Raw genomic sequence first — 21,326 nt, 5'->3', positions numbered from 1 at the left:
CATTGTTTTATATAAGAATCACCAGAATATCATTTATGTAGCTTTCACACTAAAATGTTTTCTCAAGAGAGAAAAATGCAGTAAGGGATTTGGATATTAAACTCTTGAGATATATATATATATAAAGTGCATAGGCAGTGCTCTGCCCAGCTTGATTTTTGTGTCAAATCTCCCCTTTCCATCTCTCAGCAATAAAAACTTACAATAGTCATATGGGGACCCTGGGGGATAGGTACAGTGCACACATAGTCTCTTCGCATCTTAGTAGCATCACTCATTAAGTCTGCAATGTGCTTTGGGCCTGGAGGAAGCCTAGTCATCTGGAGAGCTCCAGACCCTCTGAGAGCTGCAGCATGACAATTAATTGATCAAAGTCCTTGAAACTATGGAGCTGAGAAGGCTAATCTTGGCTCTATGGCTAACTCACTGGGTTGTTTTGGGCAAGACGCTTAACCTCTCTATGCCTAGCTGACCTTTAAAATATACTGCCTGGGGCCAGCCCCTGTGGCCTAGTGGTTAATTTCGGCGTGCTCCACTTCAGTGGCCTGGGTTCAGTTCTCAGGCATGGACCTACATCACTCTGTTAGTGCCCGTGCTGTACCGGTGGCCCATGTACCAAAAAATAGAGGAAGATTGGCACAGATATTAGTTCAGGGTGAATCTTCCTCAGCCAAAAAAAATATAATAATAATAAAATATATATATATACTGTCTACTATGTAGCCCATAGGTGAGCTATAAGAAACTGTCCATAGCGCTCTTTAGGGGAAACAATTATGGACATTCAAGGAGAAATACTCATCTTCCTGACTATACATGCAGATAAAGTCTTTTCTCTTGGTTTATACTGGTTTTGTATTTGCAACTCACATTTGTTTTTTCTCTCCTCTTAATTCATGATCTTTTTGAAGGTTCTGTTCAAGAATCCATTCCTGACACTCTTCCTGAGTTGAGGTTGTCTTTTTCTCTCTTCTCCTACTTCACAATTAAGCAATATAGACTTAGAGTGATTTATCTCCCCTACAGAAGTGGCTAGGCATGCTGCTGTGTTTCATGCCATGCCTACACGTGTTGTGCGTTGGTCTGCAAGGAGCTTGCTTCCCCGTGAGCATGCAGGATCTTCAAGACTTCTTGGTAGGTTTCCGTTTTTCATTTCATGTTTGTTGTGGTTTGAACATGGCACTGATGAATTTGTTCAGTGATCTGAATCTTTCACAACCGAATATCATGTTTATGCTAATCTATAACCCTCATTTCAATCAGCAAGGCCAGATACTTATACATACATGTTAGGTGTAATGACTGTGAATTTACTAAAATCCCACACACATCAAAGGCTCCCTCATGAGCTTTAAGCAAGAGTGGTTATTCAGTAGTGTGGTTTCTTATATTCTATTTCTATACGAACTTAAAACACCAGAAAGCAAAGACCAAACTATCTCAATCCTTTGCAGAATGTTATTTTTGATGAATGACAATGTAATAATATTTTTTTTTAAGTCAACCCAAACAAGCTATTGATTAAAGATATCACCCACTGTCTTTTATGCGAGGACTAATTTGATAAATTTTGCATTCCAAGAGGAGGTTTTCTCTGCAAATGGATTTGTATATATTATTTTATCATAAATTAAAAAATATTATATACAAATATAAGTATATATAATATACAATTATGTTATATGAAAATATATATGCATATATATTCTGTTTCATATGAAAGAGAGCTTTACCAATACTGCTTCCTTTAAAAAATGATGGGGATTTTCATTTTAAGTATCTAAATTTGTTTTAATCTGTAAGTGTTTCAAATCCTTTTGGAAACAAACAAAGCACAAATACCGATTTAATTTTCATTGCAGGATGTGAGGTTCAAGGCAGTCACAGACACGTCATGGTATAAAGACCACTCTAACACCCTACTCTCTTCCTTCTTGATTTTGGTAGTAGATTTTACCTGGGTACAATTTCTCTCTCTCTCTTTTTAAGATTTTCTGCAGATTTTCAGCTCTAAATTTTCTATTTCTTTATATCAAAGTCTAATGCCATTGTTTCAGTTCCTTCTTATAATAATGATGAAAGCTAGGTAGAACAAGTGAGTTTTTAAAAAATCTTTTTTGTCCAAAATCCAAACGTCCAAATTGTCCAAAATCCAACCTGGCCAGTTTTCCTGACTCCAGGCCATTTGACCAATACTTCTAATCATTAAATCATAGGGGATTTTAATATTTTGCCTTTGTGTTTAGACTCTTTTTACTTTAAACAATCTAAATGATCTCACTTTTAGGGTGAAGTGGTGCAATATTTGATAGCTTATATTTCCAGACTTTTCCAGAGAGCTGGGGTTATTCAATTTGTTGGCATATAGTTTTTTCATAGTATTCTCTTATAATCCTTCGTATTTCTGTGGTATCCACAATAATTTCTCCACTTTCATTTCCAATTTCATTTATTTGAGCCTTCTCTCTTTTTTTCTTAAGGATTCTGGCTAAGGATACTGGTTAAGGATTCTGGTTTGTCAATTCTGTTTATCATCTCAAAGAACCAGGTCTTAGTTTCATTGATCCTTTATACTGTTCTTTTGGTGTCTATTTTATTTTTTTCTGCTCTAATTGTTATTATTTTCCTCCTTCTGCTGACTTTGAGCTTTGTTTGTTCTTCTTTTTCTAGTTCTGTTAGGTGTAGTTTAAGATTACTTATTTGAGAGTTTTCTCATTTGTTGAGGTGGACCTGTATTGCTAAGAATTTTCCTCTTAGACCTACTTTTGCCGCATCCCATAAGAGTTGTTATGATGTATTTTCATTTTCATTTGTCTCCAGACAATTTTTTGATCTCTCCTTTGATTTCTTCATTGATCCAATGGTTGTTTAGTAGCATGTTGTTTAGTCTCCATGTATATGTGGCTTTCCTAGCTTTTTTCTTGTAGCTGATTTCTAGTTTAATAGCGTTGTAGTAAGAAAAGTTGCTTCATATGATTTCAGTCTTCTCAAATTTATGGAGGTTTGCCTTGTTTCCCAACATATAGTCTATCTTTGAGAATGTTCCATGTGCACTTGAGAAGAATGTGTATTTGCTATTTTTGATGTAATTTTCTATTTCTATCTATTAAGTCCATCTAGTCAGGGATGGCCCAGTGGCATAGTGGTTAAGTTCACATGCTCCACTTTGGCTGCCTGCGGTTTGCTGGTTCAGATCCTGGGCTGCAGACCTACACTCCACTCATAAAGCCATGTTGTGGCAGCATCCCACATAGAAGAACGAGAAAGACTTACAACTAGGTTATCCAACTATGTACTGGGCTTTTAGGTGCATATATATTCATAAGTGTTATGTCATCTTGGTGGAATGTCCCTTTTATCATTATATACTGCCCCTCTTTGTCTCTCATTGTCTCTTTTATCTTGAAGTTTGCTTTTGTCTGATATAAGTATGGCAACACCTGCTTTCTTTTGTTGGCCATTTGCTTGGAGTATTATCTTCCATCCCTTTACTCTCAGCCTGTGTTTGTCTTTAGAGGTGGGTTGTGTTTCCTTGAGAGAGCATGTTGTTGGGTCTTGTTTTTTTAATCCATCCAGCCACTCTGTGTCTTTTGATTGGGGAACTCAAGCCATTGACATTTACAGTGATTATTGATATGTGATGGCTTAATACTGCTATTTTATCTCTTATTTTCCAATTGTTCTATATTTCCCTTGTTTCTCTTCCCATTTATTTCTGACTGCAATTTGAGGTTGGTGACTTTTTATGATTGTTTTCTCAGTTTCCTCTTTATTTGTCATTTGTGTCCCTGTTCTCATTCATTTTTCAGTGTTTACCATGAGGTTTGTATAAAACATCTTGTACATGAGATAGTCCATTTTCTGATAGTCTTTTATTATCATTAGTCTAATCAGGTTCCATCTCTTTCTTCTTCTCCGTCTAAGTTATTATTGCTAGAAATTAGTCCATTTTCTGTCATGAGTTTGTGATTAAAATGAAGTTTATAGTTATTTTTGATGCATTCCTTCCCTTTATCTTTAATGTTATAATTAAGTATTTGCTAAACTGTTCTGATAGAAAGCTGCAATTTTCTGACTTTGTCTATTTATCTCCTTGCTCTAGGCTTTGTAAATCTTTTCCTTTTTGTTTCAGGTATGAGCGCCTTCTTGATCATCTCTTGTTGGGAGTGTCTTGTGGAGATGAACTCCCTTAGCTTTTTCTTATCTGGGAAGTTTTTATTTCTCCATCGTATCTGTAGGATAGTTTTGCTGGATAGATTATTCTTTGCTGAAAGTTTTTGTCTTTCAGTATTTTGAATATATCATTCCACTCTCTCCTGGCCTGTAAGTTTTCTGCTGAGAAGTCTGCTGAAAGCTGGATAGGGGTTCCTTTGTAGATTATTCTCTTCTCTCTTGCTGCCCTTAATATTTTTTCTTTGTCATTGGCTTTTGCCAGTTTTACTAATATATGCCTTGGAGAAGAAGGACTTCTATTGGCTTCATTTACTTGTAATTCCACCTCCTTCCCCAGGTTTTGGAAGTTCTCAGCTATTCTTTCTTTGATGAAATTCTCTGCTCCTTTTCCCCTCTCTTCTTCATCTTGAATACCTATAATCCTTATCCTACCTTTCCTAACAGAGTCAGATATTTCTCAAAGTTTTTCATTGTTTTTAGTTCTCTTAGTTCTCTCTCCTCCTCCACCTGAAGCATTTCCATGTTTCTGTGCTCTAAATTATTAGTTCTGTCCTCCAGAATGTCCGCTTTGTTTTTTAAGGAGTCTAGATTGCTTTTTATCTCAGTCATTGTGGTCTTCATCTCTAGCATCTCTGTGTGGTTTTTTTTTTTAGAGTTTAAATCTCTTTTGAGAAGAACTCCTGGTGCTCCTTAATTTTACTCCTGAGTTCATTGAACTGTCCTTCTGAGTTTTCTTGTAAGTCATCAAGCTTCTTTATGACAACTATTTTGAATTCTCTGTCATTTAGCTTGTAAATTTCTGTGTCTTCTGTGTCTTCATTTTCCCTCTCATCTGGAGTGTTAATGTGTTTCTTCATGGTGTTTGAAGAAGTGGACTTTTGCCAGCACATAGTGGTAGTTTCTGGTCCCAGATTCCACCTACTGCATCTAGGGGAGAGGGGGCAGGAACTGTGTTGTCTGAACCCACCACATCTGCTGGAATTTGTGCCCATCTACTGGAAGATGTGCTGGTAGGGCTTGTCTATGTTTGCTGGATGCCACTGCTTGGTGGGTCCCATATGCAGGCACAGGCACTCTGGTGCATGTCTGCTACCCTAACCAACTGGCCGAGCTGGTGCACCAGGCAGGAGGGGTGCTTTTTTCATGCATGTGTTCCCCTGCTCTGCACTCACTTGCAGGCCATCTAGGCTGCTGGGCTTGGTAGGAGCACCCACACAGTGGCTAGTCACCTCAGTGTGGAGTGTTCCCATGGGCTGAGATGCAATTCCAAAAGTTAAAGCATTCCTGTGGAGGCCTGCCTGCTCCCATATCTCTTCTTAGAGTTGTGTGCTGGCTGCTGCATGACATCTTGCACCACAGATTGCTGCCACTAAGGAAGAGGAGGAGATCTGCTTACCTCATTCTGCTGATTCCTGGGGATCCAGCACCTCCACTTTCAGACATATGGCTGCATGGATGTCTCACATCCTATTGTGCTGTGTGGGTGTCCTCTGTTGGCTAATGAATGTCCTTTTGGTTGTATCTTGTGGGGAGAGTATAGAGGAACAGCTCACTCCACCACAACATTGATGTCACTCCAAGAACCATAACTTATTAATTTCATGATTCCTATGGAGGCCCAAGTTCTCACATTCAACAAGATCAATTAAGGCTATTTCCATAACTGTCCATCCCCTCCACAAGTTTAATCTACCTCCAAACTCACTTACACATCTTTTCCCCAGTCACCTGGAACATAAGTCTTTCTTCCTCTCTAAGTCCGGTCCTTCCCTCATGCTCTGGGTCCTCTCTTGACTATTTCCTCAGTTATATCTTTACATCAAGCATCTCTCCTCTTTTGCATATTTCATTTCTCTCAATTCTCTAGTTGACTTTTATCAGTATTTAAATATATTCCAGTCACATTTGTCCTAAAAAAAAAATCACTTCACTTTCCTTGTAAGATACCCTCATATCTCTCCCCTTTCCTTCACAATCATGCTTTCTGAGAGCTGTCTGTCACCATCACTTCACCTCATGGCCATTCCTTGTACTCTGTACTCTGGATTCTCTACCTGTCATGACACTTTTATGGTTTTACTTCCAATGTCACCAAAGACCTTGTCGTTATTAAACCCAAAGTATATCTGTCAGTCCTTATCTTACTTGAGCCCTTTGTAGCACATAACCATGTAGACCACTCTATGATTGTGACAGTCTCTTCCCTCTTCTACGTCTTTTCCCCCATGGTTAATCTCGTCTATCCCCAAAGCTTCAATGACCATGTATGAGCTTATATCCTCATCCCAGCTCTCTCCTGGCCTTGGCTGCATAACCAGCTCTCTTCTGGATCCTGCTGGTTCTTTAAATTCAGCCAAATCTACTACTTTCCCATGGAATTGTTTCTCCTCACAGTCTGTCTCTGTGGATGGCATTACCGTGATTCAGCTTCCTAAGCCAGAAATGCTGAAGCGACACAAGCCTCCTCCATCACATTTCCATCTCCACACCCTAGTGATCACTGGGTTGCTGTGTTCCATAGATTCTGCTCCCACAACAACTGCAACTCCTGGTCTCCATCCCCCTTAGGCCACTGTCATCATGGGCCTGGGTTACTGCACCAGCCCTCCAACTGGTCATCTTGCTTTCACATTTGTCTCTGCCCAATCAGTTCTCTGCATTTAAGTGACCCTGTTAAAACACAAATTGTCTCATATGTTTCCTTGCCTAAAGCCTTTTTTTTTTTTTTAAAGATTTTATTTTTTCCTTTTTCTCCCCAAAGCCCCTCCGGTACATAGTTGTATATTCTTTGTTGTGGATCCTTCTAGTTGTGGCATGTGGGACGCTGCCTCAGCGTGGTTTGATGAGCAGTGCCATGTCCATGCCCAGGATTCGAACCAACGAAACACTGGGCCGCCTGCAGTGGAGAGCGCGAACTTAACCACTCCGCCACGGGGCCAGCCCCCCTGCCTAAAGCATTTTAATTGCTCCCACTATCCTCTGTCTGAAGCCCAAATTCCTCAGAATAGCTGTCAGGGTTCTTCATCACGGGGCCACTTTGTGACTGCAGCACCATGTCTCTCCTTACCCCTGTGCTCCACAGTTCAGCCACACTCAACTAATTGCGCTTCCTCCACATATTTCATATTCTCTCTTGATTCTTGCTTTTTTACAAGTTATTTTCCCTGCCTGACCTCCTCTCCATTACCCTTGTCAAATTCTAGAGTCCTTTTGACTTCAGCTTAGCTGATTTGTTCTCTGGGACTCTGCTGAGCCTCTATGGCTCTTTCCATACACCCTCATGGCTTCTAGTAGAGAACTTACCTTCATTGGAATTGCTTCCTCCCTTATATTTCTCTCCTACTAGAATTTTTCAGTTCCTTGCTATGTCTTATTCACAATTGTATCTCCAACATCTAGTTTAGGGCCTGGTAATTGTAGGCATTCCCTACACAGTTATTCAATAAATGCACACATAATGTAGACAAAGTAAGAGATGCTGAAAATTCAGAGCACAGCAGGCTTATGAGAAAAAAATTATGGAAAAGGAAACTCCTAGTGTTCATACTGTGTATCAGGGATGTCTGGTCCACTATTGCTTCACATTGGGAGAGATTCATGCTATACATTTTGATATCAGCTCATCCTGAAGGTTGTTAAGTGAACTTAAGAAGCCATAAGTCATTCATTCATATAACTTTTGTGGAGTGGTCTAGGAAAGGCTAAGAAAATGAGAATGGTGTAACTCTCCCATCTGCTATATGAAAGCCAGGCTTTTTTTTTTTTTTAATGGACTTTATTTTTTAGATCAATTTTAGGTTCACAGAAAAATTGAGCAGAAGGTCCAGAGAATTCCCATATGCTCCTTGCCCAACACATGCATAGCCTCCCCCATTATCAACATCCCCATCGGAGTGGTACAATTGTTCCAACTGATGAACCTATAACAACTCATCATTATCGCCCAGAGTCCATAGTTTACATTAGGGTTCACTATTGGTGTTGGACGTTCTATGGGTTTGGACAAATTTACAGTGACATATATTCACCATTATAGAATCAGGCTTTTTTTATTTTGGTCCATTTTATTAGAAAGGAACCATGGGACACACAATTGTACCTGGGGAGGGAGGGGAAACAGGGAGAAATGGAAGGCCTTATAGTCTGTTTTCTACCTCACCACACGGACTAGATCAGATCCATGAGATAGAGAAGGGCCCTAAACAGAAGCTGAAGAAGCTAGCAGGCTATGTTCATGAGGGACTTACTGAGACATGGTACATCATCAGAGTGATTTTGAGAACCAGGTGAGAAATGTGGCCAGAGTTTGGTTTTCATTTCAGCACAGGCCACCTTTTATGCCCAGAGGGCTCAGAGTGACTTGTCAGATAACTGTAGTCCTGGCAGAGACTGAGAGAACCCTGCCACCAATGGCACCTACAGCAAAGGTGTTTGAGAGCCCCTCCCTCAGACAGCTGGTAGACCAGAAGCTTGACCAGAGGCCAGTTAGGCAGTGACTGTGGCAGAACAGATGAGGGATTGTGAACCAAGGGCATGTTGGAGATGTAGTGGGGGACAAAAATTCACCTCATACATACAGGAGGTGACTGGTGGGGCAGATGGAACTGTGAGGAGAGGGAGGGATGGAGGAAGGCTCATTGTTATTTCTAGTTGATTGCTATTTGTGGCAGATGATGCAAGTTCTATCAATCTTTTAAAGGCAGTGAAAGTAAAGGAAATGTCTAAAGAAACTGACAAGAAATGATTGAAGGATAAATGCAGTAAGGAGGTCCAGCACATTCAGGATTGGAAAATAACCATTTGAGATCATGGGTGGGCTCAGTGAACACAGTAGAATGGAGGGGAACACCAGATTGCCATGGAAAATACAGACAGCCAGAGGTGGCTCTTGAAAAGTCTAGATCACGTAGGAACTCTCTCTCCAGATCAGTAACTAGAGAACCAACTTGTCAATTTCTAAAGCAAGGTGACTGAGAGTCTTCTCTGATCCCATCCTTTCTCTTCCCTCCCCCTCTTCCTTCAATCTGGACATATCCGTCTAGCTTCATGGTCACCTCCCTTGTCTAAGCCATCATGATTTGTTGCTCAGACCTCCCAAAGGCACTCTCTGCTTCTACGCTTGCCCTGCTCTTATCTCTTTTCCACAGAGCACCACAATGGTGTTTTAAAAATGTAAATTAGATCATGTCACTCCTTTACCTAAAACTCCTCAGTGGCAGCCACTGTGCCAACAATACACGCTGGACTCATCCCCTTGACCTGCAAGGATCTGCACCCTGTTCATCTCTGCCTCATCTCATGCCATGTTCCCAACCCACTCAATGATTACACTGCAGACTTCCTGACCCCGTCAATACCTGGAAGACACCACGCTTTTTCTCACTTCAGAACTTTGGTGTTCAATTTTCTCCTTCAGCAAAGTTTTTCCTTGGCTCTTTGTGTAATTGGCTCCTTCCCACTCTTCAAGTCTCACTTCAGATTTTCCCTTGTCGAAATGGTCAACTGACAATCCCACCTGCTCACCTTCCTCAGAACACTAATCACTGGCTGTGTTTGTCTTCTGTTTGCCTACTTGCTAATCATATTATCCCTCCCAATCCCCTCACTAAAATGTAACTTCCTGGAGAGTCAGGATCTCGTCTGCTTTTTCTTCATTCATCCTAACAGCAGTTAGAAGATGCCTGGCACACGATAGGTGTTAAAAGAAGCTTGAATAAATTAATGAAAGTTATTGATGTTAACTAGTGAAGGGAACTGTTTTTGAGGAGGAAGGGGAGGGGCTCGATGTTTGTAATGCAAGGGGAAACGTTTAGAGTGGGAAGTTGAATATACAAGTTAGACCGATGAGTAAAAGAATAAGACTCCTGAGAAGACAGAAGGTCATGAAGACATGGCTATGTGTTGAGGATTGAATTTGAAAAAACAAAAGCTTGGATACTTCATCTTTAGAAAGTGGATAAAAGAAAGTCAGGCCAGTGTAGCAGATACTGTTTTGCTCCATCCCCATCTCTTTGGTCACCTCAGTCCTTGCACAGTGGGTCCGTGAGCATAGCAGTCACAGTAGCAGGAACGGAGGCTATACAGGGGCTCAATATCATGGGCTCCAACTTACTAGGTCTGATCTAGATGCTGTCAATGCTGAAAAATCTAAGAGAGAACTGCAGTGGACCCTAGGTGTGTGTTTTGTCAGTCTCACCCTATCGAGGGCGATGCTATCAGCTAGGAATGCCTGGGTGCATTCGCCTGGGCCCATACAACTTGTGATGAGCCCCCTACAGACATTCTCTGACCAGAGCCAATGTTGTGACTGGACTGGCCCTTGTGTTCCCTGTTACGATTGCAAGATGCGCCTCAGCAACCACACCAGGGAAATTTGAAAAAACAAGGTTTATTACTCATAGGTTGTAGAGGATACAGGCATGCCTGGGGCCACACAGCAAGGTTGTCTGTAGAGAGAGAGAGAGCGAGCATGGACCTGGGGTTCTGCCTTTATTGGGGTCAAGGGTGGGGGCCTAGAGTTTCACGGGTTCACTCTATATTGGTGAATTTAAAACATCAAAGCAGGAACTGAAGCGTGGGAAGGGAGAAGTGGGATCACTCAAGTGGTTGGTTATCTAGGTCACCCAGGGGTCTCTAAAAGGGGAACTTCATGAGTGGGGCAGCCTGGCTCTTTGTCTACTTGTGTAGCCATTTACCACACTGCCTACTTCAGTGGGATAGAAGGGCATGGCTACTTAAAATACTATTTTATGAACATGAATCTGATTCTGGAAAGCAGGAAGAATTCGAAGAGAGAGAAACTGGAAGCAGGAAACATACTTAGCTGCACCCTTGCTGGGCATCACCTCCACCTCTCTGGCCACCCCTATTAAGTGTCTCTGAATGAGAGCAGATGTACAGATGCCAACTGCTACGGTCATTATGAATTATACTTGTTTATTCGTATTCTGCTGAAGGTAGTTAATCTGTAGGAAGAAATAAAAATACCATTAGGATCACCTTCAAAATTCTTTATTAGCAACATGCTTTATGCCAGATGTTTAAAGTTTCATTTACTCATTCACATTTTATGAGTAAGTAGAGATTTAAGTAGGGAGTTATACTAATATGTTCAAAGTAATTTTTTTCTCTGCAGGTGGTTGCTTCAGCAAGAGGCAAGCTGTTTTTTGTTTGTGAGGGAGTATGTATGTGTGTGTATGTATATGCATCATATATTTTTATATATAAAGTATATTTTATATAACGTATAAATATATTCAATATTTTATATACTTTATAAAATATTATCTATATAAATATGCATGATATCCAATAATTTGTGTATGTATACATATAATATATACAGTGATAAATCTTTCTATTTAATGACAAGGTTATTAGCACAGAAATGTCCCTATTGACAGTCAGATTTCTAACAAACACTCATCTACTTGGAGAAAAGCTCTGGTCTAGAAGGAAAAAGTTTCTGCATGCCTGAAACGGTTTACAAAAAGCCACTTTGCCAAGCCACATTCTCTTTCCTTCAGCCCTGAGTCTCAATGTCAATTACCTCCAGTATGTACTTTTATAATATGCTTACCTATGTGGTTTCCCATTCCACAGAAAATTAGAAGTAGAAAGTTCAAAGAGAACAAAGCATAGTGTTAGAAGTCGTAAACTAAAAGCAGAAAAACTGCTTGATGTTAGCAAAGCAACCTCGGAACCAAAGAACCAGGGCCACTGTGTCACCACCCAGAAAGTGGAATATATTGTGATGAGGATCCTATATAAATATGTGGTTCATTATGTTGAGTATCGTCCATTTAAGAAACCAGAGAAAAGAATATATGTTTGAATGCTATTTACATCAAAATGGTTAAATTGGTAAACCTTTTATTTTTGAAGAGACAAAGTTTGATGAATTATAAAATTTGCTGGTATGAAATAACTTATTTCCTAAAACTGAAGTATAAAAGAGATTACTACATGTAATGTTTGTATCTGCAATGGTGAGTGGAGTGGATGAAGAATGTGGGTTGAGCACACATGTTTACCACCCACACCTCCCCACCTCTCCCCACATCCTTTTAAGTGACAGGGAAAAGAAATCCTTAAAGACTACATTCATGACAGCATGGGGAGAATAAGGGGTGACATTGAGGGGTCCCGAAATTGTGAGGAATTCCTGGAAGATGGAAAGCAGATGGGATTAACTTGACAAGAAGTGAGGGAACCGCAGCCCAATATATGCACAGAAAAAAACCTACCAGGAAGATAAGAGCAGATGTAGAGAAACCCCAAGCTCAGCGTCAACAATTAGAGAGCAGAAGGGGCCTTCAACAACTGTGAGGATAATTAAAGAACTACATGAGAAACAGTGGAGTCAGTTACCAGCAACTCCATCATGAGAGGAGCAAACACCCCAGCCATCTACAGGTATTAATTAATCTGGGTGTCCCTCCTGAGGAATAAATGGGCAAGCAAGGACACCAGACATTTGGGGGAAAACCATTAAAATAAAAAAGAAGGAAAAGACAGAACACTGACCCCAGAGAAAATTCATGACAGAGAAATAAACTTCTAGGCTTTATAATTAATATCAGAGAGATTAGAGATGATGTTGCACCATAACATGCTGCTATGAAAAAGAAGCAAAAAGCAAGGATGAGTTCCTAGGTTTCTTAAATTACAAAAACAAAACATTTCATGGAAGGAATCAATAGAAGAATGGACATGACAATGCACAAATTAGTGATCTAAAACAGAAGTTGGCAAACTTTTTCTGTGAAGGTCAGATGGAGAAAAGAGTTAAAAGACCCAAAAGCTCATTTCAAGAGTTTCAACATATCCAATAAGAATGTCAGAAACAGAGAAAATTGAATGGTGGAAAATATAAAGAAAAATAAATGGAAATTTATCATAGCTGAAGAAAGATGCAAACTTTTACACAGGAAGGGCCTTCAGTACCATGTAGGAGAAACGTAAATTGACGAGATGTAGCTTGATGTGTCTTTATGAAGTCTCAGAGCTATAGAATAAATAGAGATGTCTAAAAGCTCCCAGGGGAAAAATAGATTACCCACACAGAATTAGAATCGTGTTGTCATTGAAATTCTCATCAGCAGAACTGAATGTGAAAAGAAATCCTGAGATGTTCTGAGGAGAAATTATTTTAAACCAAGAATTCTACACCCAGTCAGAGATCATTCCAACGGGAGGGCAATGACGTGAAAGTATTCGTAGACATGTGAGGACTCAGAAACACTCTCTTGAGTTAAGAATTGTTCAAGGATGATTTACAGTAAAATGAAAATTTGACTCAGGAGAGAATCCACATAAAATATAGGCTAAATAGTAGGATGCAAAGAACCCAGTAAAACTTACAGGTAAGTTGAAATATATGGTAATAAATCTAAAACTAAATTCTTAAATGATTATAGAATAGAAAGTAATGAGAGAGAAGGGGGAAATAATAATTGCTAAGATTTTGCCCGTTTGATAAGGAAGGATACAGAAATTAATTAATTTTAGAAGTTTATAGATTAAAACATGCTTAAATATGCATGCTAAAAATGTAAGAATAACCACTTAAGCAATAGAAAATAGATGGAATAAGTTTTGAACCTACTTGAGAAAAAAAAATGAGACAAAAAAGTTGATCCATCTAACAAAAGGAGGAAAAGGGAAAGAAAATACGAAATCATGGTACGTAAACTAATATAAAATAAGATGGATGTTAGAAACAACAATAAATGTAAATGGTTAAATGCCAAACATTTTCAAATTGTATGTGTGTAAAAGCATTGAAAATGTCTGAAAACATACTGGGCTATTTTGAAGTAACTACCTTTGGAGGTCAGAGGGCACAGGAATGAACGGTTGGGGATAGAAGTTGACACGGGCTTTTGCAATGTTTAACCTTTAAATGTGGAGAAGATAGTTGTGTTTTTTATATTTTTTTCATGTCAGGTTAAAAAATTGCATACATTTAGCCCAAATTTAAATATTGAGGAATGTTAGCATATATACATTGTGACAGGTGTATAAACAGCTCGGCTGTCTCCCTCCCTCCACCTCCCATCTGCATTAGAATGAGACTCCCTTAGTCTAGACAAATGTAGAGTCCTTTCTGTGTCATTTCTAGTTAATTACCATTTTGATCCATAATTTGAAGTGAGTATAGTAACTGTTTGAAGCACATTGTAAATATAATTTTTTTAATTAAATTTCTTTCTTATTACAAAACACTAACATTATTTGCAGGATTATTAAAATAAAAATATTTTTAGAAAGGAAAAAAGCTGTCTATAATTTCTTCATTAACAAGTAATCACAGTAGGGAATTCTTAAATTGGCATTAAAAAAAATAGTTATGGTACTTCCTGAAGAAATCTCCACACTAGCACCTAAATCTGCATCTCTCCATCCTGGACCACTTCCAGGTGACATGGGAGTGATGTTGATCCAAATAAGGTTTGATGCCTGAGGTCTGCTGACAGTGATTCCCAAAGACATATCCACATCCTAATTCCCGGAACAGGTAAATGTTATCTTATTTGTAAAAAGGGTCTGTGCAGATGTGATTAAGGATCTTAAGACAGGGAGATCATTGAAAGTATCCTCATAAGAGAGTGGCAGATTAGACAGAAAGAGTATCCTTATAAGAGAGGGAGGTGAGACACACAGAAGAGAAGGGGATGTGAAGATGAAGCCAGAGGTGGGAGTGATGATGAATGCCGAGGAAGCCGAGGAATGCAGCAACCACCAGAAGCTGGAAGAGGCAGAGATTCTCCTCCAGAGCCACTGGAGAGAGTATAGCCCTGGTGACACCTTGATCTCAGACTTCCAGCTTCCAGAACTATTAGAGAATAAATTTCTCTTGTTTTAAACCACCAAGTTTGTAGAATTTGTCACAGCAGCCACAGGAAACTAATACAATATCTGTTTACCTCGACCATAGATAACTACACAGTATATAACCCATGTAACTTCTCATATTTGTGGTCGTGGCAGTGGTCTCAGATTTCTGATTATAGCCAAGTGAAATTTCAAACAATAACCTAGAAACCAACACCGAATTGTCCAATTTCTATTCCCAAAATAAGATGACAGCAAAAAAACAAAATACAAAAAGCTGTCGTCCATTATAACTACAGTTCATTATAAGAGAATACTTTAACATGAAAGATATTCATAAAGGACAGTTCTTTTACTTGAATACATTTAACTTTATTAAAAGCTCACAATATTATCTTCATTCTCATTTTCCAATGGTGCTGATGCAAACTTCATTACAGGTGGGTTCTTGTCTGTAGACAGAATTTGGGACCCTCTGGCTATATTAGCTTAAATCACAATTTACATGTTTACTTATCTGCTTTTGACCCATGCTGTTCACCATCTCTGCCAGCTCCTGAAGGAATTTTGCAGAAATTAAAGAACTCTTCTCTTTCCATTTCCCTCTGTGAATCAGATTTAGATGATAGATGCTGTAATCAGGGAGCGTCATTATGTGTTGGTTAGCAAGAAAATCAATTATCAAAAAGAATAACTTTCTATTTTTTGAATATGAAAAAAATTCTCTTTCCATTAATTTTTTTCTTGGTGAGGAACATTGCCTTGAGCTAACATCTGTTGCCAGTCTTCCTCTTTTTGCTTCAGGAAGCTTGTCGCTGAGCTAATATCTGTGGCAGTCTTCATTTATTTTGTATGTGGGACACCACCACAGCATAGCCCAATGAGTGGTGTGTAGGTCTGCACCCAGGATCCAAACCTGCGAACCCTGGGCCACCGAAGTGGAGTGAGTGAACTTAACCACTACATCATTGAGCTGGCCTCATTATTAATATTTTTAGTGTATAACATTCACAAGTTTTAAAGATTTATTAATGAAAAGAGAAAAAACATATACAAAGCATCAAGAATTAAAAATGAGATAACGAAAAGTTTAAGAAGAAATAAGATAATATATTATGATGAGGATAAAATTTTGGTGGAGATAATCCCATAGGAGTTTCTTTGTGGCAATTTCCTTCTTGCGTCATCACCCTCTATCTGCCAATCCAGTGGCATTCATTGATACAGGCAGAGGCGAATATAGCTGAGAACAAACAAATCATTTAAATATCTGAATGGATACCATTCATAACAACAACCCATAAAATACCTTTAAAAATCTTAAGAAATGTGTAGGATCTATGTGAAGAAAACTACAACACTTGACTAAAGTACATAATGGAGAAACCAATTAGGCTGATTCCCTCCTGGTGACATCCATCTCAGACTCCAACAGCTCTTCTATCTCCAGGCTCCCTAGTCTGAAACTTAACTCCGTGTCTTGCTGGAAGAGATGGGATTAAAAATGTTAACCTTAAACAAAGAGACAGCTAGTTTTTTCTCCAGCAAAAATTGGTTTATTTGGGATGGGTAAAGAATGGCAATCCACGGTCTGCAACTATGGCAAACCACGTGCCAGTCCCCAGCAGCAAAGGGAGGAGAAACTCTTTTACAGAAGGGAAGAGGAAGTCGGGAGGTTATTGTGAACAAAAAGTCCATTGGAGGATCCTGGGCGTTCCATGGGTAGTGGCTTCTCATTGGCTGAGTTGTGACAGTTTCTCATTGGCTGAGCTTCTTGCTGGTCAAGAGGAAGTCTTTCTTCTCCCTGTTGGGCTCTGCTATCAACATAGGGTGTGAGAGCTCCTCCTTTTGGCCTCCCAGCTCCATTTTAATGAGATTTCTGTTTATCAGCTTCCACATTTTCCTCTTTGATCAAGATCTTTCTCTGAAAGCATTGCTGATCAAGAGTCAGGTTTTTCCAGTTCCTTACTCATCATGAAGTTCGAGAGGAGATCCCCAGGTAGGGATAATCCTGTCCAAAATGATTTTCGCCAGAGAGGCAGCAGGCTGTCTGCAAGGGAAGGCTTCAGTCCAGTGAGAAAACATACAAACCATGACTGAACATATTTCTATCCGTGAGATGTGGGAAGTTGTATGAAATCCATTTGCCAAACCTCGAATGGTCCATTAGGCAGTTTAAAATGTCGGGGAGCAGTATGAACAGGCTTCCTTGGGTTGTATTTTGGACCAGTGGGACAAGTGAGGTAGGCACTTTTTGTGACCTTGTTGATATTTCCCCACCAATATTGATTCATGAATGCTATCATTGTGTCAGTACACCAATGGTTTAATGCATGTACAGTGGTTACAAAGAGGAATCTTAGAGTCTCTGGTAGTGATGCGGGGATGGTGAGCTGAAGAGTCGAAAGAAAGATTTCTTGGACTCTCAAGGTCTGGCAGTAGTGCTCTTTTATTTAGAGAATAGTGTGGAATAGCATGGGGACAGGACCCATGGGCAGTAAAGAGCTGCTGGCATGGGGACAGGACACATGGGCAGTGAAGAGCTGCTGCTGCTGCCCTGAGTTGAGGGTTAGGGTTAAATTTATAAGGCATGGGTACATGACTTATTTTTACTGGAAAAAGAAAAGATGATGTAAAAAGTCATTAAATGATTTCAGTGCAGATGGGGTCTGGTTATTGTGCAGTCATATAACTTTAGATACAAATCTGGTCCTATAGATCGGCATGTAGGTGAGGATGCCCTGGGCTTCTCTCCTTGGGGCAGCCCTAATTCATACCATAAAAATCCACCAGTCATATAGTTCGGCATGTAGGCCAGGTCACCTTGGGCTTCTCTACCTGGGGCAGCCTTAATCCACATCAGTAGGACTAGGTTGATAATTGGTCCAAACCAGAGCTTTCTCTTTTTATCAAACCAACAATTGTTGAATTTCCGATCTTGTTTTTCCTTTTCTGAGGCCAATTTTTGGGCTTCTCTAGCCAGCTTTTCTAAGTTATCATTTGGGGAAAGATCCCTTTGGACCATGACAGAGGCTTGGCTGTTGTTGACTTTAAGGGCTGCATTCCTTGCAGAAAAATCAGCAAGGTGATTTCTTCTAGCTTCCCAAGAGTCAAGTTTAGAATGACCCAGGATCTTAATAATAGCTAAAGCAGCAGGTAAAAGTATAGTATCTAATATTTTCTGAACATAGGGGCCATTTTTAATTTTATTTCCACTGGAAGTAGGGAAGCCATGTTGCTTCTACAACATTCCAAAATCATGAGCCACTCTAAAAGCGTATCTACCATCAAGATAAACGTTGGCAGTTCTATCCTTGGCTAAAGTACAAGCCTGTGGAACAGCACGTAATTCAGCCTGTTGAGCTGAAGTAGCCATAGGTAAAGGTGCTGTCTTGATGAAAGAAGTTGCAACAGCATACCCAGCACAGTATTTTCCATTGTCACCTTTTAAATGAGAACCATCAGTGAACCCTGAGAAGTTGGTGTTACTCAAAGGAGTTTCCTGCAGATCATGAGGAGGAGTCAGGAGGTGACCCGTCAGCATTAAGCAGTTGTGAGGGCCTTTTTTGTCAAGGCAGGGGAGAAGAGTAGCAGGGTTGAGGTTATTACAGTGCAAAAGAGTTACGTGAGGAGCAGTTAACAAAAGAATTTTATAGGAGGTGAGCTGGATGACCGAAAAATATCGAGTGTGTTGAGAATTCAGGAGGGCTTCTACTGCATGAGGTACAAAAACAGTTAAAGGAGATCTCACAATGATTTTTCTCGGTGGCCTTAACCAAATAGGCAGTGGCAGTAAACGTTCTAAGGCAAGAGGGATGTCCCTGTGCCACAGGGTCTAGTTGCTGGCTATAATACCCTATGGGTCAATGGTGATCCCCGTGTTTTGGGGTGAGGATCCCAAGGGCATTCTCTTCTTTTTTATATACAAGAAAACCCAAAAAACAATAAAAGAGAGAACGAGAATCTGATCACTGGGATTTCCAAAGCAAGTGGGTTCAAACTCTCATCAAACTCTCCTTGAAGGCTTTAAAGGCTGTGTTGTCCTTATGTATGTATGTCTTCCCATAAAATTGGGTCAGGGTTGTTGTTCTTTAATAAAATATACAGAGGTTTGGCTATAAGAGAGAAATTTGGAATTCAATTTTGGCAGTAACCAACGAGCCCAAGAAAACCTTGCAGTGGATGCTGAGCTTTGGGTTTGGGGATACTTAGGGCCCCATGTGATCTATCTTGATCTAAGTGTAGCCCTGGTTCTGATATCAGATGCCCTAAATATTGAACCTGGGTTTGAGTAAACTGCAATTTCTCCTTGGCAACTTTATGTCCCATAGCCTTAGCAAGTGGATGCTGTCTTCCTGGGAGGAGGCTTGGGAAGGAGAGCAAAGAAGAAAGTCATCCACATATTGCAACAAAGCAGAACCTCTAGGGACCTTATATCATCCAGGTCAGCCTTGAGGATTTGTGGGAAGTAAGAAGGACTCTGAATAAAACTCTGAAGCGTGCTGTCCAGGTGAATTGTTTTTCTTCCAAAGTGTACGCACAAAGGTGTTGGCTAGCTTCATCAAGTGGAATGCTAAAGAATGCACTGCATAAATCGATTATGGTGAAGAATTTGCTTCTAGTGGGAATGGATGTTAGTAGTGTACGAGGGTTAGGAACAACAGGTGTGGAGGGATAACAATAGTGTCTATTGCTCAGAGGTCCTGGACAGACAACCACCCTGGGCCCTTGGGCTTTCCCACAGGTAAAACAGGAGCATTACAGGGACCAGGACAAGGGATAATGAGGCCTTGAGCCTTGCAATCCTCTATTATGGACTTTATACCCTGAAGGACTTTTTTACTTAGAGGGTATTGATTAATTCTGGGGAAAGGTTTTGAGGGATCTATTTGAATTTTGATGGGAGGTGTGCTGTGAATTTTACCAAAATCAGTTGGAGATTTTGCCCACAAGGAGGGTGCTAGCTGATTGAACAGGGACAAATGATTTGTGTTTCCAGAAACAGCTCTAGTACTGTTAGAGACAGAGGAAATACGAGGTGTCAAATGGTCATTTAGCTCACCTGGTTGGCCGTTTTGATGGCTACTGTCAAATTCTAGAGGTTTTTCCCCCTTTTGGGAGAAAGAAACTCCAACATGATAGTTTTCCAAGAAGTCTCAGCCTAACAGATGGATGGGGGCAGAAGTGCTAAGGAGAGAAGGCTGCGTGTCTCTTAAAGGGCCCAAAGAAAAGGTAACAGGTTCAGAGACAGGAACCTTTTGAGGTTGATTAGAGAGCCCCACTGTTTGAGCTGTGGGCTCAAGGCAGGGGCTGCTTTTTAGCAGTTAAGTTGACCGCCAAGAGTATGGCTTCGGTGCCCATTAGGACAGAAAGCGATTCGTCTCCGATCTGGAGAAACGTCTCTCTGAGCCGATTAACAGGCAGGATTGGGAGGAGCCCCTACAGTGTCTTGAAGCCCTATCACTGAGAATTTGAAGGCCACCAGAAAGGCTAGTTAGAGGGCCGAAGGCGCTTGAAGTGCTTAAACTTGTAACAATCTCTTTTCCAATGTCCTGGCTCTTTAGAAGAAACTAGGAGGTTTTGGTTTCGTTTATGGGCCTTGATTTGTTGGTGCTGGAGACTAAGAATTTTAGTGGTCTTTCTTTTAGGTGACTTGTCTAGAGGGTGAGAGAGTTGGTTTGCCAAATTAACTCAATCTGGTCCTTCTTACTAGAAGGGAGAGGTCCTGGTTCAGTCCATTAATAAACAGAGTTAAAAACTACTCAGCAGAACCAACATTTGGAGGAAGATCAGAATTTTCTTTAAACACAATCTGAAGTAGATTGTAATAGCCATAAGTAGGTTCGTCAGGAGTTTTTGCACAAACCTGAGTTTTGTTCAAATCAACAGGCTTTGGGAAAGCCCTGGCAATGGCCTGATGAAGTCGTCTAGGGATTGCCCAGCAGGTCAGTGGGTGGTTTCCTGGTTGTAATTCTAGAGGCCTTTCAGGATTTTCCCAATTAGCAGTTTTCATCCAATGCTAAGCCTCGCCTTCACCAACAAGGATATGAACGAGCTGTAAGTCCGAGAAACCAGGGTGAAAAGATTGAATGACTACATTGAATTCCTCAGCAAATCTGTGAGGATCTTCAGTTGCTTTGGGAAAATCTTTGGCTATGGCTGAAGTCCAGCTTTAGTCCAGGGAGTAGAAGAAATGAAAGGTTTAGCCTTTGGATCCTCAGAAGGCTTAATTTTAAGTGGACAAGTTCTGACAGGTTCAGAGGAAGAGGGAGAGGGGAGAGGTGCAGGGAAAAGGGGAAGTTCAGTGAGTTACCCTG

The sequence above is a fragment of the Equus asinus genome, chromosome 2 (genome assembly GCF_041296235.1).
Source record: "Equus asinus isolate D_3611 breed Donkey chromosome 2, EquAss-T2T_v2, whole genome shotgun sequence".
Classification (NCBI taxonomy): domain Eukaryota; kingdom Metazoa; phylum Chordata; class Mammalia; order Perissodactyla; family Equidae; genus Equus; species Equus asinus.
This window is presented reverse-complemented; position numbering follows the sequence as displayed.